Genomic DNA, 11,093 nt, shown 5'->3' on the forward strand with positions numbered 1-11,093 from the left:
GATTTCAAAGGCTGTAGTGAAACACGTTATTGTATGTACTGTTTGCTAAGGTATAAACTGTAAAATGCTTTTAGGAAAAAATTTATTATTAGAATTAAAAGTGTTAAAAGATGTATGCCATTGACCTAATGATGTCCGGAACAGGGATCTAGTCTAAAGGTGAAATTAGAAATACATATAAGAACATATGCCCCAAACAGTTTATTAAAGTAAAATATAGGGGCAACTAAGACATTCAATAATATTAAAAAATAAGTAATTATGTCTATTGCATGAATATCACATTGATATATCTGATTTTTTTAAGAGCTTTCATGGCAAGGGAGGCTCAACTCATGATAAAATGCAAACTTAAGTAAACTGGGCTCAACATGATATTATGTTATTGCATCTGTGTAGGAAATACATTTGTATTCAACCATTCATTCATGATTGATTCAACTCACATTCATTAAGTGCCTTCTATGAGCTGGATGCTGTAAAAGCTACTAGGGATACAGTGAGAAGAATGATAGACGTGGTTTTCACTTTCAGTGAATGTAGTCGTTGGCTGGTTTGTTGACCTGTTTCCATGGCAAAAGATTGGATACAATCATAAGCAAAAGACAGATCTTTCTGCCGAGATCTTTCAAAAATGTTTCCAAGAAATGGCTAGACAATTACAAAAAGTAAGTATTATGAAATATGTTACCTGAAAACAACTATGGAAGTACTCAGGAGAAATATTTCCATAACCCCTCTAAAATGGTTGTGGTGAATCTAACACTAGGACTTAATGGATAAGTAAGAGTTAATGAGCTAAATGGAGTATAGAGTGAATAAAAGGACAAAGCATCTAGAAAAAAATGTCAGAACAAACAAAAGAAAGAAGGTCATTGTAGTTAAAACAGTCTAGTGTAGTGAAAGATGTGGTCACCTCTGATTGTAGCTTGCGACTCACTGGCCAGGAAGGCAGGTTCCAGGAGTCTTTTGGCATGGGAACAGGTCTGAGGTCTGAGAACAGGGTTCTGACTTATCCTAGGGAAATGGAAAACCGCTGAAGGAATGGGCTCTAGAGCAGGGATGTCATAGGAATCTGGGGGATTTAAACTTTGCTCTTTATACTTTTTTGTAGCTGGCAAATTCAGAAAAAAATAAAGCTAGAGGAATTTAGATCTGAAATTCTGGGCCAACACCAGTGTAAGTTCTTCAGTGGAGGTAACAAATGAGAAAATGGCATTTAAGGAAGATTAAAGAAACACCAAGGAATGAGTCAGTTACAAAGAAGAAAAATAAAGCCTGGAAGAAAAGTTCATAGTATCCATATATAAGAGATGTGAAGGATCTGAGTAAAAGAGCTGACAGGATGATAAAAGAATAGGTGAATTTGAGATCCTTTGAAGAAAGAAGTGACAAGACAGTGACAAGTAAGCTGTGAATGACTGAGAGGGAGGACTCCAAATGACTGAGACGGCTGAGACAGGAGAGGATCATGCTATGACTTATTAGAAGGAAAGAAGCATTTGCATTGACAACTAACCACCTGAGATACACAGGCTGTCCAGCGTATTTTTGAAAAGTGTTATTAAGTGCCTTTAAGTCACTTCTGACTGAAATGAAGATCACGTCCCCCTCCCACACACAAACACAATGCAGTGTTTGTGATATACTTGTTAATTTGCTCATGCCATAAACATGCAATTATCAACTTTTGGGAGCCAAACACTCTATAATGGTTAAGTTCTTCAAGGAGATTGGGAGCTATTGAAGTCTAGATTTTGAGGATCAAAGTGGCCATTTAAAAAATGTTGTGACAAGTAATTAAGTGAGCCGTGGTAAGGATTTTCAAAGATATTCACATGGGAACAACACACGCAGCTCAAAATGCAACACAAAGAAATAAATTGCTATTTATTTCCTTCTGGATCATTTTATGAATTCTATGGTGGAGCACTCTTAAATAAAGTAGAGCCCTTCATCATAGGTGGAATTCCTACTAAATAAAAATTATTTTTAAAGGTGAAGGTACTACATTATATTAGAGCAAAAATAGGTGGTCTGGACATGAGTGCAATGGATTTCTGTGCATTCATCTTTGCATACATTTTAAATGGACAGCTGTCAAATTCCTTGCATATGCTGAATTCAAATTTTAGAATGCTAGTTGATGAATCAACATTTTAGGTTCTCTCAGGCTGACACTTTTCTGCTTATCCATTGATATGATAGTTATTTTCTCATCTGTTAGCACAGTAGTGTTTTTTGAATGTTATTGCATCCCACCTAATGGAAACTGGAAAAATAAAAGTGCTGATACCAACAGTAAGAACTCTGGGTCTCTTAATGGAATACAATGGAGACTCACAGTCATCTGTTATGCTGGTCAGAGCAATCCTTAGCTTCTATCAAATCAACATCAGTAAATTTTAGTCATTAAAGAAAAAAATAAAAGTAATGATGGAAATTAATATTCAAGTTTGACATGCCATTAAACATATTAGACTATTTTTAACTTCCTGTAACTGAAAGTTGTGGTTATAATGAATGACAATCGCTTGCTTTTCTCCATTTAATAATTGTTCACCTTTATGGTAATATATTTTGAGGTAGTGAAAGAGGGAATTGCATGTTCAGAACTTCAGGTGTTTTTGTCCATTTTTTTCCATTTTAAACTCATAGCAATCTTTTGAAGGGATAATTTTCATCCCTATTTCATTGATGAAAAAAACAAAGTTTATTGACATTAATAAACTAGACATTTAAAATTATTTGTGAATGGCAGAGGTGAGAGTCAAATCACATCCTAACTGTATATCTATATCCACATATAAATTCAGGCTAACAAGTTCCCTTAAAAATTTTTTATAAAAATATAAATGTATTTTTTTTCTGGAAAACTGTAGAAAAAACAGGATTTAGCTAATGAAAATCTGCAACTGCCTTTCCCTGTTGTTATCATTAGCCACTCTTTCAACCTCAATTCCCCAGAAATCAGAGCTTGAGATTATGGCCTAGTTCTGATTGTTGATGGAGCATATGATTTCCAGAGGCAGAAATAAGAGATGAGAAGTGATGCAAGCATGGGGGGGGCGCGGATGAGGCAGGGGCTGATATGAGTATGAGTGAAAGATATGGTCACCTCTGTAAGTGTTCTGATCCTCAGACCTTCAGAGCAGACATATTATGAGACTCAGGATGGTCCCTATGGAGAAAGTGGATTCATTTAACCACAGGCTCCCATCTCCATTGGTCAAAGGTTTACCTGTGAGGACTTAGGGACCCCTGTCCCATGCTACTTGCAGGTTATAAATGCATGGGCACCAAGCCGACATCCAATGTGGGAGACAGGCAGGACTTAGCCAGGCCCTGGGGCAAGGCCTTAGCAGGTGGTTCCTGTTTGAAGTTAGAGCCCACACAGGACTGGTGTCTGTAGTGATGCCTAGGAGCAGAGAGAGACCAGGCCAAGATGAAACAACTTGGTGCACAAGAGGTGACCGACTGACATATGCATACATAGGTAGGTGCATAATACATTTATATGTGTGCACATATTATGATCATCCTTCATCCATCCATTTAATAACGATTTTTTAAAACCTGCAATGTGGCCGGGTGCGGTGGCTCACGCCTGTAATCCAGCACTTTGGGAGGCCCAGGTGGGTGGGTCACAAGGTCAGGAGTTTGAGACTAGCCTGGCCAATATGGTGAAACCCCGTCTCCACTAAGTACAAAAAAATTAGTTTTGTGTTGTGTTGGGCGCCTGTAGTCCCAGCTACTCGGGAGGCTGGGGCAGCAGAATCACTTGAACCCGGGAGGCAAATGTTACAGTGAGCCGAGATTGCGCCACTGCACTCCAGCCTGGGTGACAAGAGTGAGACTCCACCTCTAAAAAAAAAAAAAAAAACCCTGCAATGTAACTAATTTTGTACTAAGAAATAGGAACAGTGTGTGTGTGTGTGTGTGTGTGTGTGTGTGTGTGTGTGTGTATTTTTAAATTCATATACACACACAGTCAGAGCCATCAAAGACATAACGTATCCTGAGAAAAGGAGATGGATGAGGACCAGCACTAACAATGCTGTCAATGTTCTAGTAGAATTATGTGAGTGGTCCTCAAGGCACATAGGTGGTCAGTTCTCCTTGTAGGGAAGCTCAGGAGAAAGAAGCTGATGTTTCCAGACAAAGGACACTGGAGTGTTCAGAGACAACATCATGATAAAGCTGTTTTCTATAGATGTGAGAGACTAACACAAACCTAAAACCTAGAACCAAAGGTGATAGGTAGGCAAGTGGTATCATTTCCTTTTCCTTTTCATCCTGTGGTAGAGAATGTTCTCCTAGTAAGTGAGCTGGTGGATTGGAGAAAGATCCCTAATAACAGGAAAATCGTTAGGAAGTAATGATAATTTGGACAAGATGTAATTGGACTCCACAATGAGTGGCTGAGGTTAGGGTAGGGTTTGAGAGAGGAATGGAAATTCAGGAACTATTTCACTGGAAGAACAAATAGGAAACAGAGACTAATAAGTGAAGGGAGGAAGAGACAGAAAGTCACAGATATTCGCAATAAGCCTCTCCTAGGTAACTGCATAAATTAAATAGTGATGCCATTTAACAAAGGTGACACACAGGTGAAGAAGTTTAAAGGTAAGGGAATCAATGACATTTGGTTTTTGTGTGTGATGTTTGAGGGACTTTATGTGGTATGTGTGTGTGTGTGTGTGTTTGTGTGTGCGTGTGTCTGAGTATTGTCCAAATGGAGATCGCAGATTAACAATTGCTTAGAGGCCTCCAGATTCCAGACAAATCTGGGTTTGTTGAAGCCTGGGACATGATGCATGAATGCAACAAAAGTACAAAAGTTGGGAAGAAAGACTGAGAACAGGATGTGGAATACCAGTACCCAAGGCAGCAGAGGAGAGGCTGGCAGGGGATTTTCTTTTCAGAGAGAAGACACAAGGAAGGGTGGTTGTGGAAACCAAAGGAAGAAGAAAGTCTTAAGATGCTACAGTTAGCATTCCCAATGCCATTTAGAGATCCAGATAGATCTTATAGAGGTGTGCTTGGATTTTACCAGTTGCAATCACTGATGACCCAGGGTAACACTGAAGGGATGTGACAGTAGGCTGAACACAATGAATTTCTGTTTGGGGCAGGTGGGAGAAGGCGAGGGCACAGCAGAGTAGCACGCATTCGGTAGGCACAGCATTGATAGAACCAAAGGAGTAAAGGAGGAAACAGAAAAAAGTTGGTTTTCTTTAAAAAAAATTTAACACATTGGCATGCTGAAAAGTCTCAGGCATAGAGGGAAAGACTTAAAGTTTTAGGAGAGCAGTGAATAATTAACAGGGCAAGATTTTAAAGTAGGGTTGAGAAGGTGCAGCTAGTGTTTTTGTTTTTCAATTGTTTACTTTTTGTCTTGGCTCTGTCATTAATCAGTTATGTGCACTTAATGTGTTCATGTCTCTTTATCTCACTCAGAAAGCAAAAGTTTGAATTACATGATCTGTGAGACTTATTCTAGACCTAAATAAATATACTTTAAGCATGCAAAATCATCACACTTTATGAGAAAACTGTGTGGGCTTCTGCTATAATTTGTACCTTTCCTTGGCCAACTTCAAATATGTTGGCTGTTTTGATGAGGGCATGGGCAATGAGAGTCCACTGGGGCCTTAATGGGACAGTCTTAATCAAGAAAGGTTGTCACCTTCTGGATCTTCATATTCATCACCTCATGACCTCCTCTTGCCTTCTCAGGGGGATAGATCCTAGAAATTACTGTCATCGAAATTTAGCAGGGAACTCATTGTTTTCAAGGACACCTATATTGTTTAGAAAGGCACTCATATTCTAATGCAAACAACCTGTCCAGGGCATGCTTAATTTTATTTTGCATGACATATGGCATCATGACTATATTTTAAAAAGATCTGGAGAATGCTCTCTGCAAGCTTAAGCATAAAACAAAATGGCTCCATGGCTCCCAGGACTGTGGGCGACTGCATGTAATTAATGAAGAGGAGGCTAATTAGGACCAGGGGTTACAGCAGGTGATGATTTTCTCCAGCTGCCCCTGGCACCTGCTGACAAGTTGTAGTGACCCTTTGCTCCTCCGACTATCATCTGAGAATTTGTAGTCTCAGATTGCCCCATTAAAAAACAGAGAGTGAAGAAACCACCACCCTGTTAGGTCATCTTTAACAAGCTTTCACCAGAGACAAGAGGCCCGAGTCTTGCTGCAGAAACTCTAATGACTTCCCCATTCATTGCATATGCTTAGCAGAGTGGATTCTATAGTAGGCCAGAGAAAGCAATATTAGGATAACGATGCTTGCACTTCTGGTGCCCACTTCAGTCTGTTTCCATGTCAAAGGAAGTCTACAAGTTTATAAGATTATGGTGATTTTATCACAGGTGCCCAAGCTCCCCTTTAGAACTCTACCACTCAACATATCCACTTTGGTATGACCATTATTATAGCGAGGATAATGTTCTTTTAAGTCTCTTTTAATTTCAGAAAGGAGTGCGCTCATTTAAACTAAATAAGTAGCTAATTTTAGACTTAGAAACGTGGAGAGCCAGAAGCAGGGAAGTAAATGTGTAGAATGAAATATTCTAAATATATTAAAAGTCCACATATGGTCTGAAGTCCTTACCATTCTGTTAGTAATAAAAGAAACACATATAAAACTACTTAAGTAGAAATAAGAATATACTGAGTTATTTAATAAAACAGAAGAATAGTAGGAATATTACAGACAGGGACAGGAACTTAATTGTACCTCTCTATATCTTATCTCTGCTCCAATTGTAACCAGACCCAGGTTTGGCTCCCCATCGCTGGAAAGCTGAACACAAGAGGTAAGGATTGAGGGAAGGAAAAGCAGGTTGTAATCAGAGGGCCCACAAATCGAGAAGATAGCCGCAAATCGAGAAGACAGCCACAAATCGAGAAGATAGCAAAATAGTATTTTTTTTTTTTTTTTTTTTTTTTTTTGAGACGGAGTCTTGTTCTGTCGCCCAGGCTGGAGTGCAGTGGAGCAACCTTGGATCACTGCAAACTCCGCCTCCCGGGTCCCGGGTTCACGCCATTCTCCTGCTTCAGCCTCCCGAGTAGCTGAGACTACAGGCGCCCGCCACCATGCCCGGCTAATTTTTGTATTTTTTAGTAGAGGCAGGGTTTCACCGGGTTAGCCAGGATAGTCTCCATCTCCTGACCTCGTGATCCGCCTGCCTCGGCCTCCCAAAGTGCTGGGACTACAGGCATTAGCCACCGTGCCCTGCCGGAAGTAGTATTCTTAAGTAGCATCTTAAATTTTAAAATTTACCATAGGGTTTTTAAAGAGAAACCTCGTGTGGGAGACAGGCGGGAGTGGTGCCCCATGCAGGGTCTGTGTGACCTGTTGTGACTAATTGCCTTGTCCAGAGGTCTGGCTGGCATTATCTTGACTTTAGCCTGATGGTGGTGTACTAAGTGTTTGGAACTCTCTCTAAGTGGGAGGATTCCTCAATGAGGGCTTCATGTCTGGTTTGTTTCAAGATGAACCTCTGGGATTTCTAAGCGCGAGCGTAATTAGATAAGCATGCATGGCTGGAGGGGAGTGTCTAGAGAATGAAAGAATGAAGAGGTGAGGGGAAAGAATGAAGAAACGGAGTGAGCGGTTTTCAAAACTGAAGTCCTTGATTATGCTTTCCACTTGAGGTTTCATTCTTTAATATTCACTTGTAGCCTTTGAAGGAGAAAGACAGTTTGAAAAATTATGCCAGGAAAGTGCCAAGGAGGCACCCACGAAAGCTGAGAAAATTAAGCTATTGAAACCTATTTCAGGGAAAGTGAGGGCCCAGTGGGAAATGGGCATTGTTCAAGCAGAAAAAGTTGCAAGCATGTCAATGAAGGAGCGAAAAGCCACGTTCGCCTTTATCTATGTGGAGGTCCTATAATTACCAGTCCTCACTAGATCCAAGTAGTATTGAGGCGGTACGGTGTCCTCAAAACAGGGGATGTGCAGGGGATGTGTGCGAGAGGAGAACTATACATATGCATTGCATATGGTTAAGGTAGAAAAGAAAGAGTAATTGTATTTGGCATGTCTGGGAGATGCAACATAAATTAGATGGTGCTAGCTTTGAGCCTTGAAAGACAACCATGTGATCACAAAGGTGAAGCAGGCCTCCATGCAGATGAAATAACACAGAGAGTAATGCACGATTATGGGAAATGCACCTGGCTCAGCACAAAATGGAATAGGTAAGATGTTGGGGTCTCCATGACACAAGCTGAAGGAAAAAGTTCTCCTCTGGCGTCCTTGCCTTCTGTGCCTGGGAATTTGATATTAATCTCAAGTTAAATGGGAAGACCTTAAAGGATTTTAGCCAGATTTAGCTCTTTCAAATTTTTATTTAGGTAACTTTATTGAATGTCAACTTGGAAAAAGGTAGAGAGGAAGCCATAGAGATGGAGACACACTAGGAAAGAATTTTAAATTCAAATTCATCATCAACTTATATTTTATATTTTAGAGAAAGGAAAATGGGAGAAATTTATAACGTTTATTGCATTTTACAAGTTATTTTGGCTTGTCCCTTATCAATCATGCAAAATACTTGAGTAGTTAAAATGGCTTCGATTTTTTTTCAGTCGTTCAAATATTTTTTCTTATTAGGTGTTTGAGTGACATGAGTCTCTTAATCATTTAAAAATTAAAGCATCATCAACCAGCACTGTAGAATTAAGAATATAAGGCATCCCATTCTGCCCTGCATATTCAAGGTAAGTGTGATCGGAGCCTCCCTTCATACTGGGTTTCATTCCTTTCATCTCCTGTGTCCCGGGGGGACAAGACAACATAGGAAGAGAAAAACAAAAACAAAACAATAGAGTGGAAAAAAAAGGAAATAAAATTACTGGGCCTTACATATCTATAATTCAGACTGCAAAAGAGTTATTCCACTCTTCAGAGGAAAAATAAATAGTGGACTTTGTTTTATATTTAGAAAACTGTGTCATATAAGATTTAGCAGGCTGAATTTATATTGTCTTTATAACTAATACTTTAAATATATTTGCCATCAGGTCTTCCATTAATTATATAGTCAATGCAACCAAATAGCTGGATTTTATACAATAAAAATTTCTACAATTTTATGCCATTTCTTATATCACAGTGTGATAATCAGCTGTGTGATCTAAGATACTTGGCCTAGGAGTCATTGTAACTGGTCTCACCTCAGTTCTTCCTCTAATTTGCCATGTGAATTTTTAGTAATTTCACCCCACTCATTTTCTAATCTACAAAAGAAATAATCTGTATAAAGTCTCTTCTTGCACGGAAATTCGCAAATTTGTACCACCAATTTTTTGAGGATATGTAATATTTCTGAAAACTAAAAGCACATGCTGGCCTTTGACAGACAAAGAAAACGATTCTTCCACAAGCCCACTTTGTTTAAAAACAGCCTGATTCCAGATAGGGGCGTTAATGGGGTTATTTTAAAGTTAGTCAGCCTCTATGCCTTTTCTTCCAAACGACCAGCTGTTACTGTTATTTTGATGCTTGAGTTTTCTTGTTTCTTAATCATGGCTCTGTTTACCCTGTTTCTTGAAGAACAACCTCTTAAAATGATACTATCTACAATTTCATTGCCACAGCACTCAAACTCAATGGATAGCTTTGTAGCAACATCTCTTGTGTCACAAACTATTTTTCAGGAAGAAAAGCAGGTTTTTAAACTGGGAAAGGGCATCTGGCTTATTGACAAGTATACTATAACATGGTATTTAAAGCCAGATTCCAGTATAATATCAACAGAGGTCATTCTCATTTTGAATGAAATAAATAAAAAAGCGCAGCATGCTTAAACCCACATACTGAATTAGGAAAGCTAACAGATACTCATTTTCTGTCCCTTCTTATATCTTCCCAGGTAAAAATACTATCTGTGTTCCATTGATTAAATAATTTGTATTTACTGGCCATTAATTGAAAATGATCTCCAGTTTATCCCATTGTATTATTGCTTTTCAAATTTCAAATCTAATGTCCATCCATCGTAGAGTTCTTCCACAGACATCCTAAGATACAAATGGACCAAATCCAATATCACTTATAATTTATAAAAAACTAAATTAAAACATAATAAATCTGGATAGAAAGCAGCCAAGATGGCAGAATAGGAACGGCTCCGGTCTACAGCTCCCAGCATGAGCGACACAGAAGACGGGTGACTTCTGCATTCCCATCTGAGGTACCAGGTTCATCTCACTAGGGAGTGCCAGACAGTGGGCGCAGGACAGTGGGTGCAGCGCACCATGCGCCAGCCAAAGCAGGGCGAGGCATTGCTTCACTCGGGAAGCGCAAGGAGTCAGGGAGTTCCCTTTCCTAGTCAAAGAAACGGGTGACAGAAGGCACCTGGAAAATCGGGTCACTCCCACCCTAATACTGCGCTTTTCCGACGGGCTTAAAAAACGGCGCACCAGGAGATATCCCGCACCTGGCTCGGAGAGTCCTATGCCCATGGAGTCTCGCTGATTGCTAGCACAGCAGTCTGAGATCAAACTGCAAGGTGGCAGCCAGGCTGGGGGAGGGGTGCCCGCCATTGCCCAGGCTTGCTTAGGTAAATAAAGCAGCCGGGAAATCAAACTGGGTGGAGCCCACCACAGCTCAAGGAGGCCTGCCTGCCTCTGTAGGCTCCACCTCTGGGGCAGGGCACAGACAAACAAAAAGACAGCAGTAGCCTCTGCAGACTTAAATGTCCCTGTCTGACAGCTTTGAAGAGAGCAGTGGTTCTCCCAGCACGCAGCTAGAGATCTGAGAACGAGCAGACTGCCTCCTTAAGTGGGTCCCTGACCCCTGACCTCCGAGCAGCCTCACTAGGAGGCACCCCCCAGTAGGGGCAGACTGACACCTCACACGGCCGGGTACTCCTCTGAGACAAAACTTCCAGAGGAACGATCAGACAGCAGCATTCACGGTTCACAAAAATCCGCTGTTCAGCAGCCACCGCTGCTGATACCCAGGCAAACGGGGTCTGGAGTGGACCTCTAGCAAACTCCAACAGACCTGCAGCTGAGGGTCCTGTGTGTTAGAAGGAAAACTAACAAACAGAAAGGA

At 40.4% G+C, this 11,093-nt stretch overlaps 1 long non-coding RNA gene across 1 annotated transcript; it reads left to right on the forward strand.

Moving 5' to 3' along the window:
- Window positions 1-608: 608 nt before the first annotated feature.
- Window positions 609-8,731, forward strand: LOC129532234 (uncharacterized). The gene is made up of 3 exons (XR_008677881.1): window positions 609-668; window positions 6,801-6,843; window positions 8,646-8,731. It is a non-coding gene; the product is annotated as an uncharacterized lncRNA (long non-coding RNA).
- The last annotated feature ends 2,362 nt before the right edge of the window (window positions 8,732-11,093 follow it).

The sequence above is a fragment of the Gorilla gorilla genome, chromosome 11, assembly GCF_029281585.2.
Source record: "Gorilla gorilla gorilla isolate KB3781 chromosome 11, NHGRI_mGorGor1-v2.1_pri, whole genome shotgun sequence".
Taxonomy (NCBI): domain Eukaryota; kingdom Metazoa; phylum Chordata; class Mammalia; order Primates; family Hominidae; genus Gorilla; species Gorilla gorilla.